Below are 10,969 nucleotides of genomic sequence, written 5' to 3'. Positions count from 1 at the left end.
TCCATGTTTCTACGACACTTATCTGCCTCTGTGGTATAAAACACTGGACATAGTCCAAAAAAGAGTATTTGGTTTTTCATTTTTGCCTTAAAAATTAAATTGTTATGTTTTCTTAATTTAAGCAACCTTTATTAACAGTCTTTCATAAAATATCGCTAATTAAGAATTTATATTTGAAATGAAAACAGGAATTTCGCGTGCGCTATGTAATTAAAAATAGGAAGACACAAACTATTCATAAAAATTATGATGAATTTTACAATTACGAGATATAGGTATTCCAAATTGAACAAAAAAAAAAAATGGCTCAGACGAAAGTTGAACCAGCAAATCACGAATTGCACCAAATTTGCAGTCTGCTAAGCTACTTATACCGCTTTACGTACGAGATGAATTTGCGTCTCAATGCCGGCCGGGTGGCCGAGCGGTTCTAGGCGCTTCAGTCTGGAACCGCGCGACCGCTACGGTCGCAGGTTCGAATCCTGCCTCGGGCATGGATGTGTGTGATATCCTTGGGTTAGTTAGGTTTAAGTAGTTCTAAGTTCTAGGGGACTGATGACCTCAAAAGTAAAGTCCCATAGTGCTCAGAGCCATTTGAACCATTTTTTGCGTCTCAATTTTATGTACTACAGTCCCTCGAAAAAATTCAAACCCTATTACTCTGTAAATTCATTAATAACATTAAGAGAAACCTATTTCTCGGCACTTTTTAACCGTGTTCCACAAGCGTGTTTCACTGCGGAACAGTAAGCAGTCTCAGCCATTAACAGCGCGACAATCACAGCAGAATAGTGCAGATGCTGTGACACACGATTTTTTAAATAAAAGCTACCTAGTGAAAGTGTGATTACCAAATACGATGATGGCTGTTAATACATTTGAGTATCTTACTGTTTCATTTAACGTAATTAGGTAACAACATATCTCATACACAAGTAGGAACTACTTCCAAAAGCGTAACAACACCAGTGTATGTGTGTAACGACTTTTGACCAATCATCGTGTTAGTGTATGTTTACATCAAGTATATTAGTAAGATGAACAGAGTATAGAGACGTCTTTTTTTCTCGGTAACTTGTGTTACAGTGCCTGAAAGTGCAATACCGATGTAGAAAAATTCTGCTGAATTTCGTACTTTGTGCCTATAGTATTCTGATTCTATATTACGCTACAAAATTTCTTTCAGTGTATCTTTATCGATTGTTTGTGTTAGCGGTCTATTTTCAGAAGAACTGACTTCGACCTTGAAGTTGCAATCGTCGTAACCCACGACGGTTAATACAAAATTTTTTTGGCCAAAAGTTGTGTAGTAACTGTAGTCCTACTGCTCAAATTGCTTTCAGCAAACATGTTCATGCATCCAGAACTTTTGCATGTTCAGACTTATAAGAATGACCGTAGTTGGGATTTTTTTACTGTCAGTTTTACAGGTAGTTATGAATTAAAGTGACAGAATGCAGGCTTGTGAACAGTACAATCTGTTTTTGCATTGGATGTTTCTGACTTTGTGAAATGGAAAGCCAAGGAAGAGAAGACAGAAGTAGCATTGTAACTTATGGGTGTGCCTAGCCTGCGATAGGTGGCACGAAAACCACATATATGTGTCATAGATCTCCGATATTCAAGTCTCAATCAAAAGGCGAGAGGCTGCTGAAGTCGCAAGAAAATAACAAGATGGGAAGCGATCGCACTGCTGCCATGAACATCAGCCAAAATAAAAAGAGGAATTTTACTATTGTTTATTTCAAGACACATTTTAGCCACAAACGGAATGAATATTGTTTCTGTGCACCTAACCAGATATTAAAAGGCGTTCATTGCTGGTGAGTTTCAGCTCAACTTTAGAATAGATGTGTTGCTTGTTGTTCCTGCAGCAGTAGTTATACAGATACACTTAAAATTTGTTGTGAAAGTTTCTATAATTTCAAGGCTATTAAATTTAGTTGACTTGCTGTCTGGAATCAGCTGTAGGTCAAAGCAGTGTTTTGCATTACTCATAGAAATGGCATTTCTGAGTTTGTGTTTGCATAGTATAATGTTTGCATATTTGGACCAGGAATTGTACATTTCTTTTAGTTAATTTGCAGGTGGAAGCATAGCCAAGTGATATTTATCATATTGATTGGTGTTCCGTACTATGGATTTCTCAAATGGGAAATTTAGGAAGTGGATCTTAGATTGTAAGTTATCCACTGTGTTGCTAATGCCATGTTCTTGGTGATATGAGTAGTTCTAATTTATTACCAATCGGAAAAGTCTGAGAAGACAGTTTGAAATGACTACCTTATTGCTGCCTTGTAGGCCACTTGACTATGTTGTGGTAATGTATTTTGTGAGAACAGGTTAAATATTAATAAAGCTTCAATAATAGATATGCCTTACATCATCTACTTAACTTCCTATCATTCAGTAGCTTCTCAGAAGACCTTTTAAGTTCTTCACCTTTCAAAAGATACATCTTTTGTATTGTGCAAAATGCATTTAGGGCACTTCACTGCATTATACTTCTTTTGCCAATTTGTTCTCCATGTAGGCCTACTGAGGTGGGGTAAAATAAAACAGTGATACATCTTTCATTTCATAGAGGACACCCAACTAGTGCGTATACTGGTAAATCTATAACATCATATTCCAACCCAATCCCAACATAAACACAAACAAAAAGGGTTGTAACTTTTACTCCATAAATTATTTACATTCCACCAGTACTTCTCATTACCATATTAATCAAAATATATTAAATATGTTAAATTACTGTATTTCACTTTTTTAACAATTGTAGAGATATACTGTTAGACAGTGCAGCAAGCAATGCATTGTGGTGTTATTTTGTCCTGAAACTGTTTTTGACATGTGACATTTTATGCAAGGAAGTACATAGTAACTATATTGCTGTGATTGTGTGTCACGTTTTGTTTTAGTTGTCTGTGGTCTGTGGTGGTGATGAATTCGTCCACTTAGTTCATGTTCATTTCTATATTAGCCTTCAATTGTGTGTGGCTTTTTGACGAGATAAGTAGTTGCTCCTTCACTTTTGTGGCATTGTACCTCCCACTCCTGTTGACCAGAGGTATTTTCACAGTGACTGATAAGTCTTTAACTCTTGCCAGATTGTTGTTGTTGTTACTACTACTACGTATTGAACTGTCTGTTATGCTGTTGTACCAGGGCCAAATAAATAGTTTCTGGTTTCTCATAACCATTTTTCTTATTGTGTTCAGAGTTAGATGGATGGTTGGTTGAGATAGTGGAGGGGAGCAAACAGCGAGGTCATCGTTCCCATTGGATTAGGAAAGGAAGTTAACCATTCCTTCTCAAAGGAACCCTCCCATTATTTGTCCTAATTGATATGGGAAATCATGGAAAACCTAAATCAGGACGGCCGGATGTGGGTTTGAACTGTCATCCTCCCGAATGCAAGTCCAGTGTGCTAACCACCGCACCGCTTAGCTCAGTCAGAGTTAGAACAGGATTTAAATCTATAGATATGATCCACCAATATGAATACAGTTTCGAGATTACCCACCAAAATTTTACAATCCTAAGAAATAATCACAATGATTTGGATACCATAGCATGTGTTAATCATCCAGATGTTTCAGTTATTACTGAGCACTGGTATCCTGAAGGAAAAAAAAACTCTTACTATGCACCCATTAACAATTATGTCTGCTCAACTTTCAGTAGGGAAATCAAGTCTTGTGGTGGTGTTTCAATATTTACAAAAAGTGGTAGTAATTACTATACCATATATGTAAGTTCTTATGTGTTGAAGGTGTCACTGAACTTTTTGTGATAAACTGTAGAGGGGAAAAAGGAAACACACTATTGTGGTTATATACAGACCTCCAACTGCAAGTAGAGATATTTTTCTGCCTAATCTGTATCAACTGATTGTAGAGATATAGTAAATAATCTAGGAAAAATGACCGGGTAAATACTGTTCTGGAAAGTACTGACAGGGATGTGGAACTGTGCCGACTCCAGTGCCATGTCCAGGCTGTGCTTGATGGAGTATCCATGGCATTTATAGCCTGATTGAGGTGGTCTCACAGATTCTCAGTTGTGTTTAAATCCGGGGAGCTCAGTAGCCAGAGGAGTATGGTACTCATCCTGGTGCTCTTTGAACCACCTTGTCATCAGAGCTGAATCGCTGGGACCACAATTAACGCTGACAGGTACTGTGAGACTCTGAAAAAACTCAAACAGGCAATTCAGAACCGGAGAAGAGGAATGTTGAGCAAGGGCGTACCCATTCTCCATGACAATGCTTGCCCACACATCACTCGGCAAACTGTTGCTCTCCTGCAACAGTTTCAGTGGAACATAATCACCCACCTACCCACCCTATAGTCCTGACTTGGCGCCCAGTGACTATCACGTGTTCTCTAGGTTAAAAGAACATTTGGGCGGAAAACGATTCAGCTCTGACAACGAGGTGAAAGAAGAGGTTCATAACATTCTGAACAGCATGGCGGTGAGCTGGTATGACATGGGCATACAAAATCTGCCACAGAGTCTACAAAAATGTATCGACAGAAATTGTGATTATGTCGAAAAATAGCTAAATGTTCAAGCTGTAAACCATTGTAGAAATAAACAGGTCTGTGTGATTATATATAAAAAGAATAGACCCTACTTTTGGGATTACCCTAGTAAATATGCAGAGCAAAAACTGCAACAATACCCATGTACTATGGACTGTGTATTATGCGTTGATGTCATTCAGTAAACTGCAGAATGGGAGTATTGGGTGCTACAACACATGCAACGCTTAAAAGCTTTTGAATTTACAGAAAAAGGCTGTAAGAATAATTTGTGGTCCAAAATCAACACACACACACACACACACACACACACACACACACACACCAATACATTGAATTCAGTCCCACCACTCCCCACTGCGAAATGTAAAGCTAAACTAAAAAGAATATCGATTGTCAACCCACACAACATACTAGATAAGTACCTCTGTTTTGCACAGAACAAAGGCAATTTTATGTAGGCTTCATTATGTATGTAAAATATCATTTAATATAAACACATAATAATGCAGTTTTAGTTTGAAGTTATTTCTTAAATAACTAATCTAAAATAGCTCTTTGTTGCTAAGGTAAAATGCTCTCTTCCTTCAGATCAAGCCTCATCTATATTTAGTGATGTGTGTGGTACAATTTAAAACATGTTTCATGCTATGTGGACACACACACATACAATAATTCATGTAAGTAAAAGCACTACTAACAGCAAGCTTCCTGGTATTTGTAAATTCATGTAATGGCTAAATGTGTACTTCTGTATCCTCATGCATGAACATATATGTTCACTTACTGCCATTTCTGTGTGCAAATGTAATGTCACTTCAGTCTAGGAAAGAGATCTGGTAAGGAGTATGATGGTATCAGTCATACTCCAAACAAAACAAAAGTTGGTACAGTCATGAACTTACCTGCATCAAACACAACCACACTGTTCAACAACTCTGAGCACACCCTCTAAAATGTAATGAGGTTGCAGTGTTAAAAACACTCAAACTAAACACACAACAAAATTTCCTGCTCTCCCCACCATACCTGGTGTTTGAGTTATACGTTAAATATGTTAGGCCTGTTGACTTGCCAGACGTATCTTACACAATAAAATACAAGTAAGTTAATGGGGAGATGAAAGTAAATTGAAGTAAAGATGCACTGGAAAATCACACACAGGAAATAAATTTTGTCTATTAACTGGAAAATATCACAAAATCTTGCATATTATATAGACTACTGAGCTTTCTATTTATGTGAATAATATATTTTCCTAAATACGCACTGCCATAATATTTTACACACATTTTCAATAAAAATATTCTAGTTGCCAGCAGCATTTCAAGGAGTAATAAATCTTACATGGTCCTGGCATGCCACTAAATGCCATAATAAACTGCAAAGTGAGAGTTTAAATTATTATTTTGAGAGTCCTCTGTGAAGTGATCTGAATACTGGTAGTTAACTCATTTCAAAGAATTTCTGGAAGTGCCTGTGACTCTGTTCTTCTTAGTATTTTAATGATTTGCATGAATCGTCTACTACATATTTTTAAACTTCTCATGTAATAAATGCACTAAAGATAGCAAAAAGCTGTAAAATGATTCAGTGTAAAATAAATAAATAAATAAAACTGAAACAATGGCAGAACCATGAAGCAGCACAAATAAAGATGGGCTTTCCGAGAACAAGGTACCATTCTTTCTGTGTTGGGAGGTATTTTTGTTTATTGTCTCAAATGAAAAACAGTCCACAGTTGCACTAATTATGTTTAGAATAAACGTTGACCATGGTTTCTGCTATAATAATATAGCCTTCTTCAGAAGTCCTAAAACGTGATCAAAATAACATCTAGACCAGTAATACAATCTATACATAAACTTCTAAAATTACGTATGTGATAACATATTACTTACATAAGCTTTTAAAAACGAAAAATGTCTTAGCCCAGCTTTCTGCATCTAGATCAATAAAATAAAATCTTCAACAGAGGTAAGCCTGTTTAGATCATAAGTAAACCTATATATGGCACTGTATGTCCTCCGCCACTGCATCTGTTATACTAGGCGCACAGTCGTCAAATGTGTACAGATGTAGTGGTGCAGGACATACGGTGCCATATGTAGCCTTATTTCGATACAGGCTTATGTCTGTTGAAGTTATTTTATTTTATTGATCCAGATGCAGCTGCTGGGCTAAGACATTTTTCATTTTTAAAAGCTTATGTAAGTAATATGTTATCTCATACGTAATTTTAGAAGTTTATGTATAGATTGTATTACTGGTTTACATGTTATTTTCATCACTTTTTAGGACTTCTGAAGAAGGCTACATTATTATAGCAGAAACCATGGTCAAGGCTTAGAATAAACATAATTAGTGCAACTGTGGGCGGTTTATCATTCGAGACAATTTCGTAATGGTTGCTGGTGATGCTGCCATGACAAAAATAATTATTTTTTTTCTTTATTTATTTTTAATAAATGCGCAGGGAGATGTGATGGAGTGTAAAATTTTAATGGGTGAATCACCAGCATTGGTGTAATTGACTAAATGATAAGCAAGTGATAGTAGATAAATAATGACTAAATATTGTAACTGGAAAAGAGTTGCTCTTTTGAGAAGCAAGATACTTAAGTTTTACTGATAAGTTATTGTAGCTTCTAAGCAAAGGCCACTGCTTTCGTATATTTGTTAACGGCGCTGTGCTTAGTTACATCTGTAAAATGAAGTCGTGCAAGAGGCCTGCAACAATTATATGGGTAACTGAGCTTGTTCCTATCACCACTTTAGGCTGCTAATAACAAGTGTCCAGTTGGTATGAAAACTTTCTTAATAACACATTTTCTGCATGGCCCATTTACAGAATATCTGTCAAAAAATTTTAAAAATTGCCATACAACCAAAAATCGCGTATGACACATTAAGAGCAAACATACTTAGGTGCATCAACAAACAAGTTTGTGGAGCAGAGAAAAATCATATTTCAGGCCACCGTGTCAAGTGTTATCTATTATAATACTATAGCTCAACTGATATTGTTACACCATTACAAAATTAGCTATCGTAATAAATCAATACGTAGCATGGTTGTGGTGGTGCTGGCATGTTGCGTTAAATTGTGATGGACAATCATTAACAAAATCAACTATAAAACCGTAAAACAATAGTAAACCATGCTAAGGGGTTTCTTTCCTTTATAAAAACTAAGGGTCATAAAAGTGGGAAAGATCATACTTAAACAAAAGCACATCATTAATACATGTGATATGAGCAATGGATGAAGATAGGATAGGACGGGATGGAAAAGGAAGAGGGTGGGAAGGGGAAAGGGAAGGGAAGGGAAGGACAAGAGGGACATGGTGCAGGAGGAGTATGAAATAATCTTAGATTATGTAAATGAGAGCCAGCAATCTCTGTCATTGGCAAATTTAAAATGTGGAAGAGAGACCTACTGTAAGTCTGTTAGGTATTGCACAAACACATAATAAGCTGAAAATGAAATTTCTTTAAAGTGCATAAACATATTATTAAAGTAGTGCAGTCCTACATGTATGTGCACGTAATATATTCAATATACTGTTGTCTACAGTCCATGAGTATATCAGGATAGGAAGAAGCATAGGTGAATGTGCACTGGAACAGGGAGGAGGATTGCGGGTGAGCATAGGGGATTCAGAAAATATGTCTTTATGGACTTATAATGCCACTGTACTAACAAAGTCATAGCACAATAAAAGATCTTGAAATTGCAAGCACCAAAAAAGCAATGAAGAGCAGCAATACTGTTACGCAGGCCTTAGGAGAGATCATGTATACCATCATCAAACATTTGAAAATGACATGCATTTGCATAGTCCAGAGTAGCATTAAAATTACAGTATTGTATTTCAAATCTAATAAGAAATCACACCAGTTGGGTGATAAATCACTAAGTTTATTTTTATAATGATTACTTTTGGGATAAACAAGTAAGGGGAGGGGAGCAAGAAAAAGAAGTCAGGGGAATGATTGTGCATGATTAAAAGGAAAGTGAGCATGCATTGTCAAAGGAAGATGTAAATAGAATGTGGACTAAAGTTGTGGGAGAAATGGGGGTGTTGGGGGAGGGAGGTGTACGAAACAAGGGTAGAAGGGAAACATGCCTTCATTTTGATTGTGGAACCACAGGCCAGACGAACACCCTGTTACTGTTCCTGGTGGCTCTGAATGCCAACACTGATAGGTAACTGTAAATATCATCTTATAATGATTGGTATTGATAGCCAGTAGGTGCTGCGTGCAGTAAGGTGATCTTTGTGAAACTGATGTAGCCAGTGGTTTTCAAATAAGATGGAGGCCTTTTTCCTTTCTCCCCTTGTTTTGATGTTGTTTAGTGTTGTTTTCTATAATTATGTACTTTTTTTATATTCATGGACTATTGTTAAAATGGTATGTTTGTTCGCATATCCAGCCAAGCATGAGATTGTTTACAATGTTTGCATTCTTTGCGATATTATCTAATCTATGTATTGGCAATCTATGCAAATTCCCATTTGAAAGTGTGGTTGCTATTAATTCGGATAATAAACCGCAATAAAATTTGTAATTATGCATTGGGATGTGTGGTACATAGTCTTGGCTTAATGTTGAGGTGTTATAGTAGATTACACCACACCACCCCTTGCCCTCCCCCTCACACCTTTATTTCCTATTTAGCTTTTTTCTTCCCTTGTCCACCCCTTTTGACCTTCCCATTGCTCGTGCACAATCTACCCCGCCCTCACCCCCCACCCACACATCTTTCGCCTGTGAAATTAGGTCAAAACTATCAAGGAAACTAAGACATGATACCGTTCAACCAAGCTTTGTGGGCTACACACAAATTCACTGCCCTTCTATGGTGCAACAATGAGTAAGATAGGTAGAGTTTAAATAGGCAAGCACCAGTCTTCTGGCCACCCAGGAAAATTAAAGAAATGTTGTGACCTGTGAAAGATACACTCAGCCTCAGAGTACCAGGGATTTATAACATTTTTTGCAAGTGTGCCATCAGTTAAGTAGGGCAGTCCATACAGACTGTTGTTAATTGCTGTGTTGAATAGTGTCATCTTGCGTACAGGAACATTAAAAATGGCAGTTTCTGATAACAGTCTAATGAATAGACACAAGATTATGTTTGTACAGATAAGGATTCTGACACACACTTCCAACTGTTGGGTGTGTGTGATTATGTAATCAGTAGAAATTAGACTGTGTGGTCAAAACTCCAATAGAGACACTGGTAATGAACTTGCATATTTATTCATTTATTTATTTGCTATTTCTCAATCTTATCTAGATGAAAGAACAGACCAAATGTTGCACGAGTTAGTTATTTATGAATATAACACACAATAATATTATGAAAAGGAAAGTTGCCACTCAACATATAGCAGAAATGCTGAGTCGCAGGCACAATAAAAAGACTGCCACATAAAAGCTTTTGGCTAATAAAGCCAAAACACACACACACACACACACACACACACACACACACACACACACACACACACTGATGAAGGCCTTAGTAGCCAAAAGCTTATTTGTGACAGTCTTTTCTGTTGTGCCTATCTGTGTCTCAGCCTCTCCACTACATGGCGAGTGGTAACTTTCGTTTTCATAATATTGTTACATTCCATCCTGGATTTTCCATTGTTTGATACAACACACAATATTTTAACAATTGCTAATGAGTTAGAAGTACAGCAATCCATGGAAGCATGCACTTGAGAAAGGAAAATCACAGAGGAAAACTTCACATAGTTTTACATCTACATCCATATTCTGCAAGCCACCATATGGTGCTTGGCATAAGGTACCTTGTACTACTACTGGTCATTTCCTTTCCTGTTCCAAAAAAAAAAAAAAAAAAAAAAAAAAAAAAAAGTCTATGAGCCCCTCTGTATGTCCTAATGTCTATCATCTTATATTTGTGGTTCTTATGTGAAGTGTACATTGGCGGCAGTAAAATTGTTCTGCAGTCAGCCTCAGATGCTGGTTCTCTAAATTTTCTCAGTATTGTTCCTCAAAAAGGACATAACCTTCCCTCCAGAGGTGTGTGTGTGTGTGTGTGTGTGTGTGTGTGTGTGTGTTGGGGTTTATGGGCGCTCCAGAGATTTCAGGTCCTGAAGCATCTCCATGATGCTTGCATGTTGTTCAAACCTACTGGTACAAATGTCACGTATAGATGCAGAGGATGTCATCTTAGCATATGCCATCTCCATGATGTAATTTAGCCAATCAGGTGCCATCCACTGGGCATAAAAATGTGAGCCTCACTAGTTTTACGACAATCAGACTTAGTGCCTGATGATGGTGATGGAGACTTATCAAAAGCTTGGGACTTTATACAAATTCGACATGGCAAGTTAACTGAGAACTTTTTACCCATGTCAGTAAAATTATTGTGTAAAACT

General features: G+C 37.0%; 1 long non-coding RNA gene across 1 annotated transcript in view; it reads left to right on the top strand.

Annotated features, from left to right (window-relative positions):
• Positions 1 to 1,019: 1,019 nt before the first annotated feature.
• The window catches only part of LOC126470447 (uncharacterized), a 36,359-nt gene continuing 26,409 nt past the window's right edge, over positions 1,020 to 10,969 (top strand). The window contains exon 1 of the long non-coding RNA XR_007586207.1: positions 1,020 to 1,823. This is a non-coding gene — a long non-coding RNA (uncharacterized LOC126470447). The remainder of the gene's footprint in view (positions 1,824 to 10,969) is intronic.

This window comes from Schistocerca serialis, chromosome 3 (genome assembly GCF_023864345.2).
Source record: "Schistocerca serialis cubense isolate TAMUIC-IGC-003099 chromosome 3, iqSchSeri2.2, whole genome shotgun sequence".
Taxonomy (NCBI): Eukaryota; Metazoa; Arthropoda; class Insecta; order Orthoptera; family Acrididae; genus Schistocerca; species Schistocerca serialis.
Note: the sequence above shows the minus strand (reverse complement) of the source record. Positions and strands in the feature narration are given on the sequence as shown.